Consider the following 9,839-nt stretch of genomic DNA (forward strand, 5'->3'; position numbering starts at 1 on the left):
CAAGAGATCGAGACCATCCTGGTCAACATGGTGAAACCCCGTCTCTACTAAAAATACAAAAAATGAGCTGGGCATGGTGGCTCGTGCCTGTAATCCCAGCTACTCAGGAGGCTGAGGCAGGAGAATTGCCTGAACCCAGGAGGCGGAGGTTGCGGTGAGCCGAGATCGCGCCATTGCACTCCAGCCTGGGTAACAAGAGCGAAACTCCGTCTCACAAAAAAAAAAAAAAAAAAAAAAAGAAAGAGATTATCTTGGGTGGGTCTGACGTAATCAGGTGGGGGATTTTAAAAGCGTGGACCAGAAGTCAGCAATGGAAGATGTCAGTTTCTCTAACCTACTGGACCATGGTAAACAAGCTACCATGAGTTCTACAGCTGCAAAGAAGTGAATTTTGCCAACAGCTACATAAGCTTGGAAGAGGCCCCCAAGCCTCAGTTACCACAGCCTGAGCTGACACCTTGATTGCTATCTTCTGAGATTCTGGAGCAGAGGACTCAGTGAAACCATCCTAATTCCTGATTTATGGAAACTGAGATAATAAATGTATGCTCTTTGAAGCCCAATTCGAGGTAATTTGTTATGTATCAACAGAGAGCAGGCTTTCTTTCAATAAGTACAGAAGACATAAACAGAAAATAAGAATATAGGAAGATTTGAACAAAACTATCAACCAAATTGACCTAACTGACGTTTATATAACACTCCACCTGACAATACCAAAATACATATTTTTTTTAAGTATTCATGGAACACTTACCAACATAGACCATATTTTAGGCCGTAATAATAAATCTCAATAAATTTTAAAAGATTCAAGTCAAACAAAATAGTTCCTCACCACAATGCAATTAAATAAAAAATCAGTAAGAGAAGATCCTTGGGAAAATCTCCAAATATTAAGAAACTAAGAAAAATACTTCTAAATAACCCATGGTTATGTAGAAAGAAAAATTAAGCAGGAAACAATTCTACCAGAAATATTGTGAAACACCACAAACACTGAGCATTTATAACTGTACAAAGTTTAGGTAAAGGGGCTGGGCGTAGTGGCTCATGCCTGTAATCCCAGCACTTTGGGAGGCCAAGGCAGGTGGATCACCTGAGGTCAGGAGTTTGAGACCTGCCTGACCAACGTGGTGAAACCCCGTCTCCACTAAAGATAGCAAAAATTAGCTGGGTGTGGTGGCATGCGCCTGCAATCCCAGCTACTCCTGAGGCTGAGGCAAGAGAATCACTTGAACCTGGGAGGCAGAGGTTGTGGTGAGCCAACATCACACCACTGCACTCCGGCCTAGGTGACAGAGTGAGACTCCATCTCAAAAAAAAAAAAAAAAAAAAATTTAGGTAAATGAACAAAATGTAGATTTAATTATAGTATTGAAATACTTTAAAGTGCAACTTCTACAGAAGGTAATAGAGCTCTTACTGCAGGAATAGAAACAGGGTTGTTACATTACCAAATATTTTTCCTTATAGGCTGACAAAAAGAAGCTCTTAGTCTGATGGCAAGAAAAGACAAAAGATGAATCATTGCTTGTGGAAAGCAATTTATTTAGTCACTTTGAATCTATGTTATGTATTCCTTTTTTTTTTTTTTTTTTTTTTTTTTTGAGATGGAGTCTTGCTTTTTTGCCCAGGCTAGAGTGCAGTGACACCATCTCAGCCCACTGCAACCTCTGCCCCCTGGATTCAAGCAATGCTCCTGCCTCAGCCTCCCGAGTAGCTGGGATTACAAGCAGGCACCACCAAGCCCAGTTAGTTTTTGTATTTTTAGTAGAGATGGGGTTTCACCACATTGGCCAGGCTGGTCTCCAGTTCCTGACCTCAGGTGATCTTCCCACCTTGGCCTCCCAAAGTGTTGGGATTACAGGTGTGAGACACTGGGCTCGGCCCTGTTATTTATTACTTGTCAGCACATGCTGTTAGTTCAATTAAATATAAAAACCTAAAGATCGCTCTTCTCTCCCACCCTATCCTTTAAACAAAGACAGAAATTTAAAATTAAAGGAATATTTTAAGTTTATTATGTTTCTATTATTTTACTGAGGTATTGTTTGTTTATTGAACATTCTGCAACAAAGATTATTCATTGCTTTTATTAAGTTTAAATATTTACAGGGATCATTGTGAAAATACAATTTGGGACCTCTCTTTTCAAGATAATACAAACACAAAAATTTTAAACAACACATTCAGAGAAAATTTTCATAGCAATTTTGCACAGAATTGTGAAGAAGCCTGAGACAACAAACTCACAGCTAATAAAAAGTTCAATTTTGGCCGGGCGCAGTGGCTCAAGCCTGTAATCCTAGCACTTTGGGAGGCCGAGGCGGGTGGATCACGAGGTCGAGAGATCGAGACCATCCTGGTCAACATGGTGAAACCCCGTCTCTACTAAAAGTGCAAAAAATTAGCTGGGCATGGTGGCACGTGCCTGTAATCCCAGCTACTCAGGAGGCTGAGGCAGGAGAATTGCCTGAGCCCAGGAGGCGGAGGTTGCGGTGAGCCGAGATCGCGCCATTGCACTCCAGCCTGGGTAACAAGGGCGAAACTCCGTATCAAAAAAAAAAAAAAAAAAAAAAGTTCAATTTCTTAACTAGTGTAATTGAACTCCTTGACATGTTACAAAACCCATACTTGTTACACCCATAGTATATGATTTTTCACTTTAATAATACCTCTAGGTTTTCATCATTCAATGGCAATCAACCATAAAAAAAAATCTTGTTCATATTGACTCACAGACACAGTGGCTTATATTGCCATGGGAAAAAAAATTGTATTTGGAAAATCTGTCAAGAGAATAGTATTAAGCAATGTATGTTAACAATGTGACGCCTACCTCTGACAAGCATAAAAGCCTGTATCCCTAATTATGTTCTTCATCAAGTTTATACCTTTAAAGTGTCAAACACGGCCTACTAGTTCTGGGGCTAATTTCAGCTTTCAGTAATCAACGTATCTCATGCTTCAAATGACATTAAGTGGCTCTCTACCACAGAGTGCACAAGTCCTTTTCTTTATTCTGTTGTTTCAGTGAACAGAAATTATGTCATTTCTAGCATTTCCAGCAAATTTAGAATTTGACTACAACCAGGACTCAGAGTAAACGTTAAGTGGGTATAACAGTGTGTTTTCGAATAGCTGCCTAAAGATAATGCCGCATTTATCCAATAAGTTAAGAACCAAAGCTGCCCGGTCTTCCTACACCAAAATACCTGTTTTTGTGAAGCTTATTTGCACACAATTGCACATGAACTCCATTTCTTGCAGACTGATTCATCATTAGATACATCAATTATCGTATTGTACTGTGATACTTGAGCAAGCAAAAACTCCCGAGTGTGTTATTTGCCCTTGCACTAAATAGGCTTCAGGAACCACATAACCATAGCTCTGTCACTTCTTTCATTGCCAGACGCCATTACTCTGTTGCATGTACTTCCTCTGCACATCTCCCAGCACCTTCTCCCACCTTCAACATCCTCTGAGCTTCAAGAATGAGCAACCATAGTTAACATATAACTCTAGAATATTGAGACTGTAACTTTTTTTTTCTTTTTGAGATAGGGTCTCACTCTCACTCAGGCTGGATTGCAGTTGAACCATCATGGGTCACTGCAGCCTCAGCCTTGGGCTCAAGTGATCCTCCCACCTCAGCCTCCCATGCAGGTGAGACTATAGGCACACACCACACTCCTTGATGGCTCAAAGGTTTAAATACTCTCAAGAGGAGCTACTATTTAAGAGTTACTGAATTCCACATCAATGCACTTAATAAAAGTTAATCTTGAGGATTCAAAAATAGCCTTCAAAGAAATGCCTTTCACTAAAAGCTTTTGAAAATTCAAACTGATACTAATTCACAAGTGGAGACACGAAAACCATTTCTTACAGTTATCATATATTGATGTAAATGTCATAAAAATGGGGAGATTGATTTTATTTACTCAACTTGGAAAGCCCTAAGTTATGTAAGACTGGTATTTGCCAAATTGATTAAAATTCACATCCTGACAAAAGACATTTTGCAATTCTGATGAAGATTTTCCAGCTACAGATTAGATGGGAAAAGCTGATACAAGGTATAAAGAGAATAGTTGATTATCTAAACATGTACTTTAAAAAAACCCCAAAGATAATTAGTTATAGGTTATCCTCCCTATTTTCACAGCCATGTGGTATTTACAGTTATAGTCTTCTGTTCTTTCTCCTGTGACTACAGCAGCAGTTTGATTAACTAGTGCACAGCAAAAAGCATTTTATAGGCTTTTCAATGCATAAGTATTATGTCACATGTTTTCATGTGAATAGCAAGAACTATAAAACATGAAACCTGACCCCCTAAGTGCAGAATTTTAACAACTAAATTTGGCTATAAATAAGGTAACTTAATTAGCACTTTTTTTTTTTTTTGACTGTCCTAAATTATTAGGTCTGAATTTTACAAACTGTACTTATATCAGCGGTGAAGAGCACTGCGCCCTCTCCAGTCCGCCCGGTGAGAACCAGCAAGAGCGCGGGGAAACTCAGGGCCCTTTCCGCGGCCAGGCTCTCTCGGCCTGCAGATGTCAGCCCACGCGTCTCCCCGTGCTTGTGCACTGCTTTGGTGATCCATCGGGTGTCAGAATTTCTTCTGATAGCTTTATGGAATGAATCAATGAGAATAACCTCAAAAAAATTTTTTTACGTGGAATCTTCACCAACCCAGTAAGAATTCAGGACTCTCAGAGCCCCACAGTGGCGTCCAGCTCGCTCCTCTGCAACAGACTGAAGGTTCGGAGCAAACTTTGGCTGGTTAACACCATGATGGACAGGCTTGCTGTGGGAACTGGGCGTTTTTGGCCACCACGGGGAACACGAATCCTATATGTAACGTAACCTTGCTTGGCCTCGTAGCCCAGTCGGCACGCTTTTATCAGGCCGGGTGGGGTGAGGAGCCTGCGGAGAGCAGAGAACTGGCGGTACCGCCAGCAGCAGACCCTCAGAAGAAAGCGCATGACATAAAACGGCTTCTTGGATGTACTTCTATGCATCCATCCATAAAACCCAGCTCCTGGATGTACTTCTGTGCATCCATCTTGGCTTACCTGATGGCTGCCACCAGACGGAAGGGAAAGAGCTGTACTCAACACTTTTTCTTTTTCTGCATATTGCAGATTTGATGTGAAAATAAACATGGGGGTTTATACAATCATGAATAAGCTAAAAGACTTCATAATCAGATTTTGATTTGATATGTTAGTGTTCTTGGTATTATATTCTCTTCTTCCATGTTTACTAACAGAAAAATCCCACAGAAAAGCTATTATACGTGTTTAATATCGAAACAATTGTTTTACACCTATCGAGTACATCAAGTTATCTTTTTCACAAATGGAGAGAAAGACTTTACATAATAATGTTTACTGATGCTTCTGAATCTCTTTACAGCAGAGAGATTTTTTGTTTGGTTGATTTTGTTTTTCCTGTGACTATAATAGACTGATAAACACGATAGGCAATAATAGCAAATTTCCATCAATTTGGTGATTTTAAACATCACACTAAAGACAGAATCTTATTAAAAATCCTATGTTGGACCGGGTATGATGGCTCAAGCCTGTAATCCTAGCACTTTGGGAGGCCAAGATAAAAGGATTGCTTGAGGCCAAGAGTTCAACGTGGGCAACATTAGGGAAGACCCCCATCTCTACAAAAAAATAAAAATCAGCTGGGTGTGGTGGTACCTGCCTGTAGTCCTACCTATTTGGGAGGCTAAGGTAGAAGGATCACTTAAGCTAAGAAGTTTGAGGCTGCAGTTGAAAAGCGATAGTTCCCTTGACCCCCTTTGGGGTTGGCTAGTTTACCCAGCTCACAGCTCTCAACCCCTCATAGGAGGAAGAGCACACAGGTGATCGGCTGCAGGGGCCAGTATGGGTGCTTCTCAATGCAGGCAGGAGTAGAACTGTGCAGCCCCACGGCAGTGTCTGGGGGGTACCCACGATGCCCCTGGAGTTCCAAAAGATCTGTGTTACTGAAAGTGTGTGCTCTTTTAGTTTTGCCATCCATGGACAGCTTAAGTGTTTAACAGCTCAGTGAAGGGTCAGGTGACAGCCTTTTGCATCTACCCTCTTGGTACCTGAGTTTTTGTCTGGCATCCGGGAAGAATCAGGTCACACAAATGAATTGAAGGGTGGTGAATGTGGAGGATTTTATTAAGCAGTGGACGTGGCTCTCAGTGAGGTAGGGAGCTGGAAAGGGAATAAAGTGGAAAGGTGGTCTTTCCCTGGAATTCAGCTGTTCTTGGCCAAACTCTTCTTTGAAGTCCCACTGTCAAGCTGTCCTGCTGAAGTCAAGCTGCTTCTCTCCAACATATGGCTGCTGCTTCTCTTCTCTCCTGGGCCTCTCCACTCTGCCCCCTGTCCCTCTACCAGTGGAGCCTAGGGTTTGTATGAGTACAGAATCGGGTGTGGAGCAGGCCAAAACGCAACATTCAAAGTGGAAAACAGGAATCCATGTTCTCACTTTGAGCCACAGTCCCAGGCATGAGCATGTGGTCCTCATTGGGACAGCCCTCTTCTACCCAGTATTTCCTGGCCTCCTGTCCATATCACAGTGAGCACTGCAGCCTGGGCAATAGAGCAAGACCCTGGCTCTTAAAAAACAAAGATCCTACGTCAAATGTATTTGGCGGGGGGCGGGAATCAGTTACCAAAACTTCTAGTTCTTTCCTGGAATTTGAGGGATAAAAAAGTCCCAAGCAGAAAGGAAAATTCTAAAATACAAGAGTAATGAACAAATATGAATTGTTCAAAAGGAAGCAAGTTATCTTTCAAAAGTGGCACAATAAATTATATTTTCCTTTTAAAAATGTAAAACAATATTAAATTTTTGATCCTTTTGAATCTATAAAGTTGTACTATTTTAATTTTATATAAATGACTCAATTTTATGATAAAACAGTTTTTTCAACTGACAATAACTATCTATTATAACAACACAGCAAATACAACTGAATTCCTTTGCTATTAAGCAGCAGTGCTAACTTGTTTTACCTTCAGGTTAATAATGGCTTCTGTCAAACAACAAACAAGCTTTGATTTTAAAATGGAAAAAAAAAAAAAAAAAAAACCTTTAAAAAAGTCAAAATTAACAAAATAATTTTAAGACTTTGTAAATATTCAGTAACATAGTTTACATAAATTAATTCTTCTTGATATAAAATGCTGCATTATAATTTGTATACAAAGAAAGTTGAATACATATTTTAAAATGAAAACATATCCTGGAAGCAAAAGGAGTTTTTCAATCTCTTTAAATTCCCACATAAAACAGGCAGAGCAATAAAAAGAAAAACCAAAACATTTCAAGCTAAGTATAGAAGCTCCTCCACTTATAATAGGGTTATGTCCTAATAAACTCATCATAAGTTGAAATAGCATAAGTCAATAATGCATTTAGTACTTTTTTTTTTTTTTTTTTTTTGAGACAGAGTTTCACTTTTGTTGCCCAGGCTGGAATGCAGTGGTGCGAGCTTGGCTCACTGCAACCTCTGCCTCCTGGATTCAGGAAATTCTCCTGCCTCAGCCTCTCAAGTAGCTGGGATTACAGGCACCTGCCATCACACCCAGCTAATTTTTCTATTTTTTTTTTTTTTAGTAGAGACGAAGTTTCACCTTGTTGGCCAGGATGATCAAGAACTCCTGACCTCAGCTGATATACCCACCTACACCTCCCAAAATGCTGGGATTACAGGCATGAGCCACTGTGCCTGGCCAAAAATGCATTTAATACATCTAACCTACCAAACATTATAGCTTAGCCCTGCTCAGCACATTTACGTTAGCCTGCAATTGGGCATAATCATCTCATACAAAGCCTGTTTTATAATAAAAGTGTTGAATATCTCAAGTAATTTACTAAATTGTATACTGAAAGTAAAAAATAGAACAGTTGTATGGGTATTCAAAGTACAGTTTCTACTGAATGTGTTGCTTTTGCATCAATATAAAATCAAAAAAATCCTAAGTTGAACCATCGTAAAACCGTATTCCTGTGACATCCTCAGGAATTCCATAATATAAATTATTGTTTATTATTAGAGCCACTAAAAAGTCACGAAACCTGCAGAATATCAGCATTTCTGTGGGAGAAAGCAAAAGGAAGCCAATTAGGATAGGTTTTGTCTCTAATAAAGAATCGAAGGAATAATAAGGTCTGAAAGGAGCTGGAACAGTGTAGCCCCTAAGAACTCCCAAAACTGACTGGCCAGGACTCTCATCTAGAACAGAATCCCACACTAAAGAGGAAGAACTAGTTGTGATACATGAGTTGAGCCAGATAGAGAAAATCACCAGGATGGAAAGCAGCCCAGGTAAAAGTGGGGGAGAGGAACAGAGCTGATAAACCTCAGAAAGCAAGCCACCATATTTTTGAACATCAGAGAACAAAAACAGACAAAGGAGCATAAAGGTAGAATAGCTAACCTGAGCCAAGTTCCTTCCAAAGGTTCAGGAAAACAAGCTTCACATAAAAATGAGAAACAAAAATATTAAGGTCAAATCCCAGGCAATGTTGTTAAAAATGAGAATAAGAGGCCAGGCGCGGTGGCTCACGCCTGTAATCCCAGCACTTTGGGAGGCCAAGGCGGGTGGATCATGAAGTCAAGAGATCGAGACCATCCTGGTCAACATGGTGAAACCCCGTCTCTACTAAAAATACAAAAAATTAGCTGGGCATGGTGGTGTGTGCCTGTAATCCCAGCTACTCAGGAGGCTGAGGCAGGAGAATTGCCTGAACCCAGGAGGTGGAGGTTGTGGTGAGCCTAGATCACGCCATTGCACTCCAGCCTGGGTAACAAGCAAAACTCCATCTCAAAAAAAAAAAAAAAAAAATGAGAATAGGAACACAATAATATTCCTACAGACAACAGTACACATATTAAAATTATTACTCGTATTAATGATAAAAGGCATGACAACATAAAGCATTAGATATGAAATGATGGAATTCAGAGAAGAATTTGATATGAAAGAAAAAATTTCAAAAATGAACACTAAACTAGAAGGAACATAGGAATGAATAAACACAACAGAGAAAGCCTGAAGAAAACCAAGTGAAAATGGAAAATTTTTAAACTCAGAAGAAAACCAAATGACTTGAGAACGTGACATACACTGTAGCTAGGCAAAGAAGATACAATGCAAATAACGGGTAATCCAGAAGAAAATCGAACAAAGAACAAATACAAGAATTCAAGGAGGAACATGAAATTCCATAATGAATGTGCACACTGCATATATGATTGTGTCAATATTGAATGATCAATACCAAGACATATTCTAGACTGGATAAAGAAAATGTGGCACATATATGCCATGGAATACTATGCAGCCATAAAAAAGGATGGATTCATGTCCTTTGCAGGGACATGGATGAAACTGGAAACCATCATTCTCAGCAAACTGACATAAGAACAGAAAATCAAACACCACATATTCTCTCATAAGTGGATGCTGAACAATGAGAACACAAAGACACAGGAGACACAGGGAGGGGAACATCACACACAGGGCCTGGGGGTTGGGGGGCTAGAAGAGGGATAGCAGTGGGTGGGGACATTGGGGAGGGATAGCATTAGGAGAAACACCTATCGAAGATGACAGGGCAATGGAGGCAGCGAACCACCACCATGGCATGTGTATATCTATGTAACAATCCTGCAAGATCTCCACATGTACCCTAGAACTTAAAGTACAATAAAAAGATTAAAAAAAAAAAAAAAAAAAGACACATTCTGGTAAAACTTACTGAAGAAAGAAGAAACATGGCCACCTAAAAGGAAAAGTGTCACTGCC

At 39.9% G+C, this 9,839-nt stretch overlaps 1 pseudogene; it reads right to left on the reverse strand.

Annotated features, from left to right (window-relative positions):
• Nucleotides 1–3,661: 3,661 nt before the first annotated feature.
• LOC141582857 (large ribosomal subunit protein eL15-like) lies at nt 3,662–7,139 on the reverse strand (annotated as a pseudogene).
• Nucleotides 7,140–9,839: the final 2,700 nt, after the last annotated feature.

This window comes from Saimiri boliviensis, chromosome 2, assembly GCF_048565385.1.
Source record: "Saimiri boliviensis isolate mSaiBol1 chromosome 2, mSaiBol1.pri, whole genome shotgun sequence".
Taxonomy (NCBI): domain Eukaryota; kingdom Metazoa; phylum Chordata; class Mammalia; order Primates; family Cebidae; genus Saimiri; species Saimiri boliviensis.